Source organism: Mytilus californianus, unplaced genomic scaffold, assembly GCF_021869535.1.
Source record: "Mytilus californianus isolate M0D057914Y unplaced genomic scaffold, xbMytCali1.0.p SCAF_3, whole genome shotgun sequence".
Classification (NCBI taxonomy): Eukaryota; Metazoa; Mollusca; class Bivalvia; order Mytilida; family Mytilidae; genus Mytilus; species Mytilus californianus.
The window spans coordinates 120,081,389-120,100,926 of NW_026262679.1; the positions used below are offsets into that span (position 1 = coordinate 120,081,389).

Consider the following 19,538-nt stretch of genomic DNA (forward strand, 5'->3'; position numbering starts at 1 on the left):
ACAGATCTGCCATCATCAGGGGTCCAACTGTCAATTGTTTGTTTTTAAGTCTTGATCTAGTAAGCATGTCCCCTAGACTTTTGAGATTGCTCTACATAACTGTTGGTTCAACATTAAACACTTTCCCACAATCTTCGTCAGACTGCAATAAATGCTAATGTTTTATGATACTTTTTTTACGAATACATGGGTTATATTTTGTTATCAAAAATAATGAATATATTCTTTTTTATCTAAGTTTTTGTGCTAATATTCAGTAGAATCAATAAATAGAGCATATGTTATTATACTAGTTTCGTCGTTTTTGACGTTATCATAACCTCTAAAATTTGTTAGATTTGTATTAATTTGTTATGGTCACTTATTGTTTCTGTATCGGCCGCTTCATCTTTAATACATCATTGGAATACATGCTGTGATAGACAGCTATTTCGATTCAGATTGATAACATTTGTTTCTATTAATAGAATTTATGATTCAGCATAAATTCGGTTATTAGTGTAAGCATAGATTACTTGTGTTATTAGCTGTTTCATCTCTATTATTAAAATGTAGGCTATCAGATGTATGTTTGTCAATGCGCAATATGACTGCGCACGCGATCTTTTCATTTCGACATTTGAAAGAAACAGACGGAATATTATTTGGTGATTTAAAGATTTAAAGAAAATTATTTTGGTGATTAAAAAGATATAGGATCCACATTGTGCAGGTTTTGGTACCACTTTTCTACAATTGGAACTCAGGTGGTATAATTAGAGTTAGTCTCCCGCAACAATTGTGGGATATTTAATAGAATATCAGTGTTTTATAACAAATTAACTTCAATTTATTGCTTATTTTGCTTATTTTTACATGTTATAATACTTTTACTATCCGGAGGTAGCGATCGGTGTTTATGTATAAGTATTGAGCTATTAATTTTTTTTTTTATGTACTGTTACATAGAGATATACACGTTTTATTCCATTTCAATTCAACGCTTGACACCGATCTGCACATTTCACTCCGGCGGTCACAGCTTAATGCTAATTGAAGGTTACGCATGTTCAACATAATTATTTTTTATCTCTTCATGTATGCATCACCATAACCTTAACTGTAAGCATCATTATATATGCAATCGCAACAATTTGTAAGCTGTCTTATTATCTACCTCAGGTTATTACTATCATTATAAATGTTTTTTATCATCATTTCTAGATGTTATTATCATCATTCTAGATGTTAATTATTATAATCATTATAGATAGTTATATATAGTACATGTGTTTTAAATATCGTCTAGTATTCTGTTAAATTACCACTGTGTCCGTTTTATAATAATTACTTTGACCGATTTTATAATATAAATTAGCATATATCACCTCACTTGCGCTATTTTTAACAGCATCGTCATTCGGTACAGATTGTTTAATCAGCCTCCTCGCTCGTGTAACCCAGAATAATTTATTGTCGGAAGCTGACCGACATTTGTGCAACGGTATCACTTCACGTAAACACAAATATTTCATTCCTGACAGATGAATGTTAAACTGGTTGGTTAAAGGCGTCAATGAACTTTTAAAGTTCGCTAATTGACAAATTCTTTATTTATAGTACAAAGCAATATTCTGTTTTGGTTGTTCAATTTAATCTTGTAGTTGTTTGGCACTAAGATGAATACAAGAAGGTCATCAAAATGATGGAAAGCCACTGCAACATTAGGAGCTGCATCTAGACAAGAGGAAACACAACTTTAACCAGGTTCAGTACCAGCATCTAACGATCCCCCAACTTCAGGATGATAGTTGTTCTTTTGATGTAGTAAATCGACCAGGTAATGCAATCGGTAAAGATCATTCAAATCTCACGCAAACAACTAGTTACTCTCCTAGTCTTGATTAAGATGTTAGTCAGTACTTAAAATAAAATCAAAAAATCAAACGGGCGAGTATGTCATCTTTTTTCTACTTAGGAACAACTCTATAATTGATAATGATCAGCAAAAAGTGTCATATGAACAGGGAAAACTTGTTATTAAACCAGTTTTGCCTCATACAAAAATAACAAATAAAGAAATTGAACTTGAGTATAAATATATTGTTGCTGAGATACTTTTGCAGTGGAATTAAGCTAGATATAAAGTTCAACGGTTAGGGACTAGGCATTCAACAACTATGTTAATATAGCAGTATTATTATATCCTCAATCGATTTGGCTGTCATTAAAACGAATATTATGTTATCTACGTTTAATGTTTACAATATATACTTGATAGTCCTTGTACAACTGTTCACATTATTTAACACACATTTCGATGTTTCTCTTTCGAATACAAAATCTTTCTATTTAGATACGTTACAATTTGAGATAATAAATTCCTAACGTAATGTATCTACAAGCTGCGATGCCGATTACGATTTGAACTTTTCTTGACCTTAGAAATGGTATATAGTAAATGTAAGGAAACCGTTAACTCTCTGAGATTGTAAGTTCATGTCAACGATTTGCAGACGATAATCTTTTCAAAGATTAAAACTTTTGGTGATCAAGTTTGTAAAAGTAACTTGCAATCGAAAATAGTGTACAAACGATCTCTACGCTAATGATTAATACTAATAAAAAAAAAAAAAAAATTATTCTAACAAATGAACTAAATTACAAATAATATTGTCATCTCGCCAGATATCAAGAAAAATATATATATTATTGAACTCCATTTAATTTTATCTAAGACTGACCAGTGCTTCGAAGGAACCACACACGTTATTGATGAGCGGCCTAGATATGCTTATCTTATTTTTTGCTTAAACGAAATAGCTTACTATTTACAAGTTTAGACCTATCGCTGGTTAATTGCTTTGTTATAAGTCCCCTACCGATTGAGTTTAAGGGGACTTAAGGTTCTCACTATGTTCGTCTGTCTGTCTGTCCACCTGTCAATCCGGCAAATCAGTCTTCTACATTTTTGTTTTCGTGCTTGAAGATATCGGTTTGATATTGGGTGTATTGTTTTATCATGACAAGTTACTGACCAAGTATGAATGTTGTTCCGGTCTGATGATTTTGTGCAGAGTTGTGGTCAAATACACACAAATAATTAGTTTTCCGCACATTTTTTCGTCATACTTGAAGACGTTGATTTGATAATTGGTATATAGTTTTATCGTGACAAGTTACAGATCAGGTTCGAATTGTGTTCCGGTCTGATGATTTTGTGCAAACTATGGTCCTTGGACTAAGAGAATTCATTAAAATAATCAGTTGTCTGCACATGTTTTCGTCATGCTTGAATATATTGATTTGATAAATTGTATATAGTTTTATCATGATAAGTTACAGACCAAGTTCGAATTGCGTTCCAGTATGATGATTCTGTGCAAAGTTATGGTCCTTGGACTGAGAAAATGCACTCAAATAATCAGTTTTCCGCATATTTGTTCGTCTTACTTGAAGATATCGATTTGATAATTGGTATATAGTTTTATCATGACAAGTTACAGATCAAGTTCGAATTGTATTCCAGCCTAATGATTTTGTTCAAAGTTATGGTCCTTGGACTAAGAAAATTCCCCCAAATAATCAGTTTTCCGCAATTATTTTTTTTTTTTGTTATTGCTTGAAGATATTGATTTGATAATTTGTACATAGTTTTATCATGGTAAGTTACATATCAAGTTCATATTTTGTTCCAGTCTGCTGATTTTTGTGCTGAGTTTTGGTCCTTGGACTTAATATTCTATAAATTCACACACATTATCAGTTTTCCTCAATTTTTTGTTGTTGTCATGCTTGAAGATATAGCTTTAATAATTGGTATATAGTTTTATCATGACAAGTAATTGCTCAAGTTTCGAGTTTTGTTCCGGTTTGGTGATTTTGTGCAGAGTAATGGTCCCTGGACTTAATAAAAATTTACTTAATAATCAGTTTTCCACATTTTTTTTTTTTTCTCGTCATGCTTGAATATATTGACTTGATATTTGTTCTATAGTTTACACCATGACAAGTTATAGATCAAGTTAATATTTTGTTCCAGTACAATGAATTATTAACCGGTAGTGGCTATGTATTGCAATGCATTACTTTCAGAATGCTTGTTTTGATAGAACTCCTTTCTCTAAATATCAGTTTAGGAGTCCTAAAATAGTCACTGAATATTTTCGGATTAAGTCAAGGGATACAAAGTTCTCGTTTCTTCAGGAAAGGCGCTGCTACAGAGCTGCCACAAATGGTTGACCTGATTCTAAACCTCAGGCAATGTGTTCATGGAAGTCTATGTCATTTCGTTCAAATATTCAAATACAACAATGGGTTTAACTGTTTGAATTTTTTCTAATTTTATATTTAGAACTTGCAATTACTTTAGTAATACTAACCGTTATGTAAGATTAGCAGTTTCACCAGTAATCATTAGAGTTTGGTTTCCACCTTTGTAGAAAACGAATTTATTCAAGTTTGGAATATACCAGGTGGCATTCATCTTGTACAAGATTAAACTGGAATTCAGTTTTCAATATCTCTAATTTTACACATATGTAGATACGCGGAATTGATTGAATTGACAATACGACAGGAGTATAACATATAAGATGTGGGAAAAAACATATAAGATGTGGGAAAATACTGTGAATATAGTTTCTGTTCTTTTACTGAATATCAGATTGTTGTGGTCTTAAGTTTGCCAAATAAACATGACATTATTCCGTAGTAACAGAAACAATGATTAGAACCAGAAAGAGGATAATCAGCTGGTTGGCTAGTTTGATCATTCGTCAAGGGGGATATTGCAATCAATACATACGATACTCCGATGTATCTCCCAATTCCATATTTAAATGCCAAGATGGTGAACATTTGAATCATATTGGTAATACATTTTGCTTACCACATTTCAAGGCGCGGTAGAAGCCTTTCTTGTCTACACACCACATACTTTCCACAATGTGTATTAAGAAATTGCATGATATTCATTAGAATTCAGTTATCGTTAGGGTTTAAATATATGAGTCCTTTATATTGTATTTGGCTCACAGCTTCTACGCAGCTCTATCCGCTTTTATGGCGGTTGACCCGACAGTCATTTATGACTGTCTTGGTCAATTTGGCACATTTCGCTGCGTTTCCTTTAAATATGCGTCATTTGGCGTCATATTTCATTTAGCATCCAAAACATTTGATATTGTGGGTCTCTGTATCCCAGGACCACCACACAAAAATTTACGAATCTCTGTTTCCCAGGATTCATTTAATTGGATGCTTCATTTATTGTAAATAATTAGTTATCTAGTTATCTATCTATCTATCTAGTTATCTTTTTGTAGTCTGCCAATATGAAAGGTGACTACGTTTAATTAATTATCTATTTACTATATATATATCTTAATTATTTATCTATTTAGTTATCTAGTTATCGTGTCGTAGTTTGCCAATATGAAAGGTGACTACGTTCATCCAAATATCTATTTACTTTACATATATATATCTTAACTGTTTACCTAGTTATATGTGTTTATAATTTTATAATAAAGCTGTGGCCAAATACTGCCAATACCGTGTTTCTAATCATTGCGCATCAATAATAATAGAATTTATGATTCAGCATAAATTCGGTTATTAGTGTAAGCATAGATTACTTGTGTTATTAGCTGTTTCATCTCTATTAAATGTAGGCTATCAGATGTATGTTTGTCAATGCGCAATATGACTGCGCACGCGATCTTTTCATTTCGACATTTGAAAGAAACAGACGGAATATTATTTGGTGATTTAAAGACCCACCCACCCACCACTATGTCTTATACTACCTAGCATAATATATCATGAACATATTTTTGCTGTGTCTTTACTATATTTTTCAGAATGATTCTTGTACAACAGTTCGGATGAACCGTCAACTAAGCAGTATATGTGGAACATCAGATTATTATCTACAGTGTACTTGTCCGTTGTTTGCTAGTATAGCTATGCCATCTCAACGTGTGTTGTGTTTTAAGACTATTTATTCTTAGACATTTATATCTACAGTAATCTGTGACTTCGTTCGTACATGTATCATGTAAGAACAATTTTTGTACGTGCCGGTTTACATGAACATTCCGTAGTGATATTTAGTTATGGGCACATTTCGCTGCGTTTCCTTTAAATATGCGTCATTTGGCGTCATATTTCATTTAGCATCCAAAACATTTGATATTGTGGGTCTCTGTATCCCAGGACCACCACACAAAAATTTACGAATCTCTGTTTCCCAGGATTCATTTAATTGGATGCTTCATTTATTGTAAATAATTAGTTATCTAGTTATCTATCTATACGAATCTCTGTTTCCCAGGATTCATTTAATTGGATGCTTCATTTATTGTAAATAATTAGTTATCTAGTTATCTATCTATCTATCTAGTTATCTTTTTGTGGTCTGCCAATATGAAAGGTGACTACGTTTAATTAATTATCTATTTACTATATATATATCTTAATTATTTATCTATTTAGTTATCTAGTTATCGTGTCGTAGTTTGCCAATATGAAAGGTGACTACGTTCATCCAAATATCTATTTACTTTACATATATATATCTTAACTGTTTACCTAGTTATATGTGTTTATAATTTTATAATAAAGCTGTGGCCAAATACTGCCAATACCGTGTTTCTAATCATTGCGCATCAATAATAAATGTATTTCAAGGTCAAGAATGCCATATGTTGTAAATCTTTGACTGAGTAGTTTGAGATTTCATGGTTAGACTTTAGTAAAGGATTGTCCAGACGAAAAAATCTTTAACTTCATCAGATGCTCCATTACTAGTATATATTATAAATCCATCACCCTATATTTTCCAATGTTTTTTTTATGTCGAAATGCAGAAACTATCTTATTCATTATTTCAAACATAAGTATGCCACAGATTTCCGGTTAAAAAACTGCCGCCAATTATCGTACCTAGTATTTTTTTTATATTTTCCAATCAAATTAAAATAAAAAGTAATCTATAATGAGTATCTGTCAACAGAAGTATTTTATTACATTGACCGTTGGGACATCGACTTTGAATATGTCAGTTTGGATTGCTCTATAAACAACTGTCATACAAGTTTGAGGTTTAGCTAGCTATAAAATCAGGTTTACCTCACTATTTTCCTCCGAAAATGCTTTTACCAAAATAGAGATATGACGGTTGATTTTCACTCGTTCCGTTTATTGATAATGTTTGATTTTGTAATTTTATATGGACCCCATCCCCATCCCATCCCCAACCCCATGCCCCTCCTTTTTGAAAAAACCTTGGAGTCCTTTTTGTTATACTTTTCAGTGGCATAGGCTCCTTTAACTGCAACTAATAGAACAATTTTAGGAAGATTTGTAAATATTTGTGTTGTATCAAACGAAACCGACAGGCTATTTCTCATTGATATTAATGAAAGTTGAAAGTACAGATCTGTTATACAGGTAGACTGATTTTTACGAAGCTCGGTAGGGATCAATGCAGACACAATATATAAATCGTTCGACAATACACAATATTTTGTGCGCTCATTATATATTTTGTGCGTTTAATATAAATTTATAGTGCGCACAAATAAATATTTTGATTGCACGATATAAAATATTTGTGGTATCAATTAATATTTTGTGCGCTAAATATGAATATATTTTACGCACAAATTCATATTTAGTTTTCATGTGGTAGTGCTGTCTCATGTCTACAGTTCCGAGAGATTCATCAGTCATAATTATAGAGGATTTTTAAGGTTTTATTTTGACAAATGGTTAGAATGCAGCAAAATTATCACACTTCTCGCAAAGTATTAAATTTGCAGCCACGTCCGGTCAGAATGGGAACATTAAATCCGATGCCTCGTGTAAAGAGAGTGCCAGGCTCTTTAAACGTTAAGAACCCTTGCAGCAACTCTTTTATGAGTCCGCAGGTGACCTGTTGCAAGACTAAATTTCTATTCCTATCCAATATACCCTCATTTCCCGTGGTTGTCTAAATTTCTCTGACCTTAATCCCGGACGCCTCTATTACAGAACCTACCTATTTTTTTTAGTTCTCGTCCTGAATATGTATTATAGAGAAGTTTTCATTAAATATTCTTCAAAGTTTGAAATATAATGTATACATAGTTTAGTTGCACTTGTCCATAGATAAATGTCCATGTATAAAGTTTTATAGACCATGTACAAATTTAGCCAGTGGGGTTTATGATGTAAGTAAACACTCGATTCAGATTACTAAATGACCATGTTACGTAAACCCCATTACACATGTTACTTTTAAGTGTATTGGGAAGGTTAAGAGTTTAAATAAGGGTAATTCAACGGTCACTTCAAAGATGCAAAATTTTAGTACCGACGTTTATTACTTTATTTGATTAATGGGATAATTTCTCCGGGTACTATATAAACAAGTTTGTTCAGTTGGTGTACTATCTGTGTATTCCAACTGAACAGAACTTTGTGTTTTTATTTTAAAGGTTAGTAATCTTTACACATTTTTTGTAACGATTTAATCATTTAAATTGAGAAAGAATTTGTGATTATAGGTAAATTTTTAAACTGTAATCTGAAAATAGAAACAATATACTAGTTTAATTTTAATTTAATGGAAAGCTTAAATTGTTCAATGTTATTTGATTTATTTACAATTTTATTGCATTATTACTATGGTAATTTGTATTTCAATTTGAAGTTGAGTATTGTACAATAATAAACAAAACAGATCTGTGTATTCCAACTGAACAGAACTTTGTGTTTTTATTTTAAAGGCACCGGACAATTTCAGAAACCCTAGTGGTATGATAAAGTCATAAAAAAAACATGAACAGCATACAAATTACTTGTCAGCCACATACACATACGAGTTTCATCCGACCTCCCTCTACACCAAGTCGAGTATAGTCTCACCCCAACTGACACCAAAATCAAGTATAAAAAGTGGTGGAGGAAAAGAAAACGATTTCCGGTGGATGAAGCTTAGAAGTGGTAGAAAAACCAGGACAACCAAACCAAGTATGAACAACCTTAAAGGATTTCACCCGTTGTCACCAGCACTGGGATCCAAAGTTGGAGAAAGGATAACAAATAATGGTGAAAGGAGAACAAAGAAAGGAGAACAGAGAAAGGAGAATGGAGAAAGGAGTACGGAGAACGGAGAAAGGTGGCCCCTGACGTTGCTGAATTTTGGACGTTTATTCTAAACAGTGAATTTTAAATTTAACTATTGTTTCACGCTTTGTGTATATATTGTATATTTTTATGGTAAAAAAAAAAGCTGATTATTAAATAGCAAGTATGTTAACGTTAATGTTAAAAAATATATTAGATAAAAAAAAAAAAGTAAAGTTAAAATTGATAAAATAGCGATTAGGTGAAAAAGATAGAAAGTAAGTTAAAGTGAGAAAAAAATGTATGTAAGAATTAGGTTAAATTGAAAATGGAGTCATTGATAAAGGTTAATTTTAAAAAGAAATGTCTAAATTGAGATAAACGAAATATGAATTATTATATTTAAGTTGCTAAACATCTTTATTCAAAGTGTTGATAAAAAAAAATTCATTTAATTTGGAAGACTGAAAATGGCAAATAATATACTAAAATGATGATGATTGATGTAAAATAAAAATAAAGAAATATGAGATGATCAGGGAAATATTTTTAGTTTACTTAATAAAAAAAACAACAAGTAACTCAGAGTAACTATATTGAAATGTAATATGTCTTACAAGCTAACGTTTAGGCGGTTCAAATTCATTAAACGTAAAAAGGATAGGAAGAAATACCCTTGTTTATATGAGAGCTTTTAAATAATGCCTTAAACTGTAACCTTCTAAAGATAAAAGTACATAAAAAAATCAAATCTGTAAAAAGAGGTTGGTTGTTTTAAAGACTTAAAAACTTGATATTATGTGGAATAAAACGTCCACATCAGAAAATGTCGAGATAAGGCAAAGTGTCGTATAAGGAACAAATATAGATAAATAAATAAATAAATAGTCATTTAAAGAGAAATGCACGTGTGAAAATGAATTACAAAACTTGGTTGATTGTTAAAGTTTTTAATGGTTCTAGAGCGATTACGATAAAAATGTTGAGTAAAACATGTGTTTTAAGGTTCCTGTGTGCAAGAATTTAATGTTAGTTTAATCATAAGAATTTAATTTTAGTTGATCACCTAGTTAAATTAGTGTTAAATATGTTGACCTAGCTAGTCATCATGTAAAACCTTGATTGTAGCAAACACAATATTATTCTAGCATAGGCAAATCCTTATCCATAATGGTAAATCTTAACTGTAATCAAATGTTTTAGAAAACTATCCATTGTAAAACAAACAACAAATTTGACTAAAGTAATATAATAGAAAATGAGGGTATGTCTTGCGGTAGTTCTGGAGTCGGAGCAAAATACCCAGGAAAATGAGCATACTCCATAAAGAGGAAATGACTCGGGTATGTTTGGAGTTCGAGCAGACTACCAAGAAAAGCGGGCTTACCACAAATGTAATAGAGAAACGATAATAATAATGATAAGATAAACACCAACGCTCTGTTAATAAAGAATAAAGAGATTTGTAAATGAAAAATATTTTTAAGATCAAATTGTGTTTTTTTTTTTTGGAAAAAAAAAACATAAATAAAATACTGCATGTATATGGTCATATAAAGTCACGAATAAGAATAACTAAAGCGCAATCAGTCATCTGGGCCATAACAACTTGTCTAACCGATATATACAATATCAACGGATATCAGCCATATTCCTAACATCCCACATATGTTGTTTGGAAGCGAATTTTTTTTTTTAAAGAATAAAACAGATATTTTTCTTTTATATGCTTCAATTTGTTTGTACATATTCATTTCAATTATTTGTGTTGTTGATTTGTCTTTTTCCCAAAAATTTTGGAGCTCCAAAATTAAATGGAGTGGGGGAGTATTATTATAGAGAAGTTTTCATTAAATATTCTTCAAAGTTTGAAATATAATGTATACATAGTTTAGTTGCACTTGTCCATAGATAAATGTCCATGTATAAAGTTTTATAGACCATGTACAAATTTAGCCAGTGGGGTTTATGATGTAAGTAAACACTCGATTCAGATTACTAAATGACCATGTTACGTAAACCCCATTACACATGTTACTTTTAAGTGTATTGGGAAGGTTGAGAGTTTAAATAAGGGTAATTCAACGGTCACTTCAAAGATGCAAAATTTTAGTACCGACGTTTATTACTTTATTTGATTAATGGGATAATTTCTCCGGGTACTATATAAACAAGTTTGTTCAGTTGGTGTACTATCTGTGTATTTCAACTGAACAGAACTTTGTGTTTTTATTTTAAAGGTTAGTAATCTTTACACATTTTTTGTAACGATTTAATCATTTAAATTGAGAAAGAATTTGTGATTAAAAGTAAATTTTTACTCTGTAATCTGAAAATAGAAACAATATACTAGTTTAATTTTAATTTAATGGAAAGCTTAAATTGTTCAATGTTATTTGATTTATTTACAATTTTATTGCATTATTACTATGGTAATTTGTATTTCAATTTGAAGTTGAGTATTGTACAATAATAAACAAAACAGATCTGTGTATTCCAACTGAACAGAACTTTGTGTTTTTATTTTAAAGGCACCGGACAATTTCAGAAACCCTAGTGGTATGATAAAGTCATAAAAAAAACATGAACAGCATACAAATTACTTGTCAGCCACATACACATACGAGTTTCATCCGACCTTCCTCTACACCAAGTCGAGTATAGTCTCACCCCAACTGACACCAAAATCAAGTATAAAATATGCATGAAATATTTGCTACTGGACGCTAAGCAACCAACTATCAATCAATCAATATCTCATAAAAGGTCATTAACCAAAGTCAAGCCGATTCTATACGATTTGAGAGCCAAAATATTGCCTATGCTAAATAAGATAAAAGTCCAAGCCAGCCTATTCCCGCTTTAAAAAAATTGTCGCGAAAGGAGATCCATTACCTATCAATTTTTTACCAGATTTGTCCTTAAACTAATACTCTTCGGATTTATAGTACTAGTATCAATTTTAAGGATGTACTTAGGTGAGATTTTGGAATTTGTGTCAGATGTTCGGACTCTATGTTTTTTTTCCATACGATACAAGGTAAAATACAACCATCTATCTTTTCATACAAGACTTAATAGCTCATAAAAGGTCATTTGCAAAAATTTAAGCAGATTCTTAATTTCTTTTCTTTTGATTTGAGACCCAAATAATACCAATACAAATATAAGGTAAAAGTCCGATTCAGCCTTTTCCCGTCATATTTTAAAAATCAAATATCTTGAAAAGGAGCTCCATGATCTATCAATATTTTTAGTTTATTTTGTTCGACAGTATCAATTATAAATTCTTGATTTGTTTAATTTCACCTAAGTACATCCTTAAATTCCAGATATTTGTTTACATTTCACCTAACTCCAGTATTCAAGATAAAAGATTTTAAAGCATAACGTATTGATATAATTGGCATGAGATGATGAGACTATGTTTTTAAAATATTAATTGCACGTAATTTGATGGCGTAAACCGCTTGCAATTGCTCCAGTGGTTCGTTTATTTTGAATTCTACTTGTGACCATGGACGTACGTCGTAAAGGAGCGATCATGCGATTAACTAAAGTTTGTTTGACTTTTCTTAAGAAGTAAATAATAAAGATATTGGATAAACGTCAATAACACAGTAACCTAACAACACTAAAAAGATCTACATACGGCCTAAAAATATGGATATTCGCCTCGGTTCTAGATAGGTTGTGAAGTAATACATTTTTGGGGGAAACGCTTTTCATCATTTTTCTCTCAAATTGTGCATTAATTGTAGTGACAAAAACTGGCGCAAAGTCAGTACATGGATTTACGATTTGCACAGTGTCTTTCGCAAGTTCTAAAAATCAAATTGTTCACAGTGCTTTGAATGTCATGCCGCTTAATTCTTTGTCCGAAATTTCAATCCCATTCATGTAGCCATGAATTTTATTTTACAATGTTACAATTGAAAATATTGTCACTCATTCAGTTTGCTGTTTTAAGCATTACTATGATCGAAAACATTAGCATAGACATGCATGTATATTCATTCACCCAAAAGGAATGTGGAAATTTGAAAGTTACTCCTATATGATATGTATATATATATATATATTTGTAGATTGTAAAGATTGTAGTGCTATAAAAAGATAACTGAAAAATCATTATTCTCTACGTGTTTTTTTTTTTTTTTATGACGAAAAAATACCCTTTAAGTTACACTACGCATCTGATCGTTTATTCTGGCAAACACCTGATTATTTGTACATCCCGCACAGCCAAACGGACGATCTACTTTGACGAGGGTTTTACTACCGGTGGATGGAAGACCAATGCTGCCCATACTTCTATTCCCCAGTCACCCTTTGGGTATGCTATATTGAAGTCTAATATGCAATGAAAAGAGGGTGATACATGTATGGGGAAAATATTTTACCCTGTATCGTTAAAAAAAAAACAAGGAGTCCGAACAGTTGACACAAATTCCTAAACAGGAGATGACTACATTCTTACATGTATTTCTCTGTTCTAGTTTCCGTTTCCTTTCCATATTCCTTTTCCACTTTTTAGAAACTCTCATTTTCAGAGGGTCATCAAGTTGGTTACTAATTCCTTATTCGTTTCTTATTCCTTATTCGTTACCTTACGCGCGGGTTATTTCACCTCTAAGAACCCATAGCTAACACCAGAGACATGAACAAATTTTAAAAGGTGCAACGTATTACACACGCATTACAAGCGAATAAGGAAAGAAAAGGTAACAGCGTATCAGTCGAGAGCTGAAACTGGTACATACACACTAATAGGGTTATTTTACTTCTACGTGTAAGTACCCATAACTTAAACTAAAGACAAGAAAAAGTTTACAACCATTTTTTAAAAGGTGCAAAGTATAACACACGTATTACAATCGAATAAGGGACTAATAACTAACAGAGTATCAGTCGAGCGCTGAAACGAGTACATACGCTCTAATAGGGTTATTACACCTCTAAGAACTCATAGCTAACAGCTGAGACATGATAAAAATTGAAAAGAATTTATTTAAGAGGTGCAACGTATAACACACGCATTACACATGTTACAAGCGAATAAGGAACGAATAAGTAACAGGGTATCAGTCGAGCGCTAAAACGGTTACATATGCGCTAATAGGTTTATTTCACCTGCAAGAACCCATTGCTAACACAAGAGACAAGAAAAAAAATTAAAATTGTTTTTAAAAGGTGCAACGTATACCACATGTACTACAAGCGAATAAGGAACGATTAAGTAATAGAGTATCAGTCAAGCGCTGATACGGGTACATTCGTGCTAAAAGTGTAATTCACCTCTACACACAAAGAACTATCACCAGAGATAAGAAAGTAAAGCACGAAAAGAGAACTCATACTAAAATCGATTAAGTAATAAATAAGGAATAAGGAATAAGTAACGAATATTTAACGAATAAGAAATAAGTAACGAATAGGTAACGAATAAGGAATAAGTAACGAATAGGTAACGAATAAGGAATAAGTAACGAATAGGTAACGAATAAGGAATAAGTAACGAATAGGTAACGAATAAGGAATAAGTAACGAATAGGTAACGAATAAGGAATAAGTAACGAATAGGTAACGAATAAGGATTAAGTAACGAATAGGAAACGAATAAGGAATAAGTAACGAATAGGTAACGAATAAGGAATAAGTAACGAATAGGTAACGAATAAGGAATAAGTAACGAATAGCTAACGAATAAGGAATAAGTAACGAATAAGTAACGAATAAGTAACGAATAGGTAACCAATAAGGAATAAGTAACGAATAGGTATCGAATAAGGAAAAAGAATAATTAACGACTAAGGAATGAGAAATCAATAACCAACTAGACGACCCTCATTTAGAGCACTGTTTTACTTCAAATTCAGCATTTAACATTGTACGTGTTTTTTCGAGAGCAAAAATATCATCAAGATAACGGTAAATGTTTTTAAATTTATCAATTAAATTTACTTCAGACGGATCTTTTCTGAGATGGCAATTAATGCTCTTATTACAGTTGCAGAAAAAGGCTTTATATGAGTTACAGAAAATAAATCTGCAATCGTGAATCTAACCCAACATCAAAATAAAACCTTGTAAATGACCGATCAATTACTGAACCACACTGCGATATGATTCGCCTACCAGGTGAAATTACATTTAAGTTCATTTAATCCAGCCTGTTTTATTTGTTTTAACTTCTCCGTTTCAAGACGGTGATTTTTTTGGAGGAATATAAACTCTGACTACCTTAGTTTATTTAAGTAGCTGGAAATGATCAATTTGATAAATATAATTGATTGTGTCTTTAGTAAGTAATATCCCGAGGAAGGATTGCCTTGAAGTTACATCATGACCTTCCCTTTTCTTTATTTTGATTCTAATGCAAATGATTTAAGTCCAAAGTTTTCAGTTTACAGTTTCAATAAGAAAACCCTCAGTATATTAGATATTGTTTTCATTTCCTGATTTTTTTCAAATATAAAAATTGACAAATTCATGTAGAAATATGCACAAAATAAGATTATAAATGATAAACATATCTTGCAATTTAACTTGAACCTTTGTGCACAAATGGTTCAGATCAACCTATTCCCAGTACTGATTTCCCCCGTTACTTGTACTGATGCTCCCAAAATTTGATGCAGTATATCCTTAAAAAATAAAGATTAAACCAGGAATATTTGCCAAATGTGTTAAAATATAATACATGAGCATGTTCTATTAAAAATGAATGGTCAAAAGGAAAAACAGTCTTTCATTTTTTACTTAAATTCATCGTATCGCAAATGTTTTTACTTTACATGTTTTGGCTTATCAAGTCATCAAATTATAAACGTCAGAATTATGACAAGAACTACATGTACAATTCAGAGTTAGAGAGGAGGGGAAGATCGAGGGATAAGCTGGTGGGTCAATTAATAATTCAATATATATATGAGTGTTCCAATTCAGGGTCAAATGTTACAACCGAATGTTTATATGACTTAGCAATGCGAATGTCCTGGCTATATGAAATAAAGTTTAGATCTGGAAAGTAAAATTAGTAACTACTATGTCCTCAGTCTTATCTAAATAGTAAAAAAGAATTGCCATTTCCTTAACTATTCGTCCAGCTTATTCAAGTCATGGTCAACAACTGGTTTGATTGGCAGTGTATTAAGACCGAGCTGCTCGTCCAAACATCATCATCAAAATGTCTACTAAGAAAACGAGTTAATCAAATATGTCATTAGTTTATATGTATATATGAAATATTTTAGTCTAAGGTTCTTACTGATTCTTGAAGGACTTCAGCGGGAAAGTGACCAAATACAGATGGGTTTTTTTTTTATTTTCGCTCTTTTTGTCTCCTTTGTAGGTCACTCATAAACTATTTAACAAGTCACATCAAACTGCATATTCTTTCATTTCTTTTTTATAGAAGAATCTTTATCCAACGTTATCAAATAACTTAGAAAAGTCACAGAAAAAACACAAAAAAATCGAAGTAACTAAATTCTAATTAAACTGCTGAGAGCCTGTGTCGCTCACCTGACTCAACTTGGGTTTTTGAAATCATAAAAAAAAAGATAAAAATCATAACAGATACTTAAATAATGTTTTAGGCCAAATTTGGTTGATATTGGCCCTGTAATTTAATAATTATATATATAATTCCTATGACCATCTTGAACAGTAAATCAGCAACAAAGAAGCAACACTTCATCAGCACCTCACAAGGAACATTTATGACATGTTTGGTTTCATTCTATTGAGTGGTTCTCTAAAAGAAAACATATGTATTTCCCATAGGGTCCTATGTTAAACTAAGTCCCCTCTAGCGGCCATCTTGGATAAAGGATCAGCTACAAAGTAACAACACTTGGTCAGCACCTTGTAAGGAACAATCATTCTATGTTTGATTTTATTCCATTCAGTGGTTATCTAAAAGAAGACATTTGTATGTATTTCCTATAGGGTCCTATGTTAAACTAAGTCCCCTGCTTGCAGCCATCTTGGATGATGGATCGGCTACAAAGTAACAACACATGTTCAGCATCTCATAAGAAACATTCATGCTATGTTTGGTTTCATTTCATTCAGTGGTTCTCTAAAAGAAGACATCTGTATGTATTTCCCATAGGTTCCTATGTTAAGCTAAGTCCCCCACTGGCGGCCATCTTGGATGATGGATCGGCTACAAAGTAACAACACTTGGTCAGCACCTCATAAGCAACATTCATGCTATGTTTGGTTTCATTCCATTCAGTGTTTCTTTAAAAGAAGACATTTGTATGTATTTCCCATAGGGTCCTATGTTAAACTAAGCTCCCCGCTGGCGGCCATCTTGGATGATGGATCGGCTACAAAGTACCAACACTTAGTCAGCACCTCATAAGGAACAGTCATACCATATTTGGTTCCATTCCATTCAGTGGTTCTCTAGAAGAAGTTCAAAATGTAAAAAGTTAACGACGACGACGACGACGGACGACGGACGCCAAGTGATGAGAATAGCTCACTTGGCCCTTCGGGCCAGGTGAGCTAATAAAGCAGTTACAATAATGTATAAAACTAGAGGCTCTAAAGAGCCTGTGTCGCTCACCTTGGTCTATGTGCATATTAAACAAAGGACACAGATGGATTCATGACAAAATTGTGTTTTGGTGATGGTGATGTGTTTGTATAGATCTTACTTTACTGAAACATTCTTGCTGCTTACAATTATCTCCATCTATAATGAACTTGGCCCAGTAGTTACAGTGGAAAATATTTTGTAAAAATTTACAAAAATTTACAAAATTTATGAAAATTGTTAAAAATTGACTATAAAGGGCAATAACTCCTTAAGGGGTCAACTGACCATTTTGGTCATGTTTGACTTATTTGTAGGTCTTACTTTGCTGTACATTATTGCTGTTTACAGTTTATCTCTATCTATAATAATATTCAAGATAACCAAAAGCTGCAAAATTTTCTTAAAATTACAAAATTCAGGGGCAGCAACCCAACAACGAGTTGCCTAATTGGTCTGAAAATTTCAGGGCAGATAGATTTTGTCCTAATGAACAATTGTATCCGGTCAGATTTGCTTTAAATGCTTTGGTTTTAGAGATATGAGCCAAAAACTGCATTTTACCCTATGTACTATTTTTAGCCATGTCGGCCATCTTGGTTCGCGAGCGGGGTCATCAGACACATTTTTAAAACTAGATACCCAAATAATGATTGTAGACAAGTTTGGTTAAATTTGTCTTAGTAATTTCAGAGGAGAAGATTTTTGTAAAAGATAAGAAAAACACAAGCTTTTTTTTGTTAAATTATTTGTAATTTCTGTTTTATATAAATGTTCTATAAAATTGTACATTTTATTTTTACAAATAACTCATATTTATCAAATTTTCATAAATGTAGAAAAAAAACGTCATTTTTTGCTGTACATTTATCAAATTTAAACTAATTGCACTATTGACTTTTTCATGAAAATTGGTACACATAATCTTCATACGTAATCAAACCAAATGTCATTTTAAAAAAGAAGGGTCCGTGAACTCGTTTTCAAGTTAAATCAGTTTGAATGATAAAAATCAGTCGAAAACTGCATCTTTTCCCGATAAGTCACAGTTTGCAACGTCATTACTTCCCCTGTAACTGTATCGTATGCCCTTAAGGGGTCAACTGACCATTTTGATCATGTTGATTTTTTTGTAGATCTTACTTTGCTGAACATTATTGCTGTTTACAGTTTATCTCTATTTATAATAATATTCAAGATAATAAACAAAAACGGCAAAATTTCCTTAAAATTACTTGTTCAGGGGCAGCAACCCAACAATGGGTTGCCCGATTCATCTGAAAATTTCAGGGCAGATAGATCTTGACTTGATAAACAAGTTTACCACCATGTCAGATTTGCACGAGGATAAAAGCTTATGTGAAGGGTTACTGCCAGTCACCCAACGTCAAAACCGTTGCACTACGAAAAGTGTATACGCAAGTTAATGTAGTCCCAACAAAAATGATAGATCTAAATAGCTAAAAGGAAAACTATTTGAGCATATATGTGCGGTAAAATAAAAAAGTGCTGTGTTTTTTTATTATCCTCTTTGTATTACGTTGAAAATTACTGTTTATTGGAAATATTTAAATACCATTTACAGTCGTAGCAGACAAAATGATAGGTGACTGTAGGTCACATTTACATAGCACCAATTGCAACTTTTAAAATGTTGTAGATCGGGTCCGACGACTTACAGAAAAGAGCGACGATTTACAGAAAAGAACAGAAAAGGACCGAAAAGGACCAAAAAGAATAGAAAAGAACTGAAAAGGAAATCTATTTTTTATTTTTTGCAATCGAAGGAGACTAGCAAATTGCAAAATCATTAAAGTCTATAAATGAAAAGATAGTTTCCAAAAAAACTTTCTTATTAGGTTTTGAAACCTTATATTGCGACAGGACTAACATA

General features: G+C 32.0%; 1 long non-coding RNA gene across 1 annotated transcript; it reads left to right on the forward strand.

The window, feature by feature from the left end:
* The first annotated feature begins 553 nt into the window (after nucleotides 1–553).
* Nucleotides 554–6,626, forward strand: LOC127736011 (uncharacterized). Its single transcript, XR_007998688.1, has 2 exons — nucleotides 554–746; nucleotides 1,644–6,626. It is a non-coding gene; the product is annotated as an uncharacterized LOC127736011 (long non-coding RNA).
* Nucleotides 6,627–19,538: the final 12,912 nt, after the last annotated feature.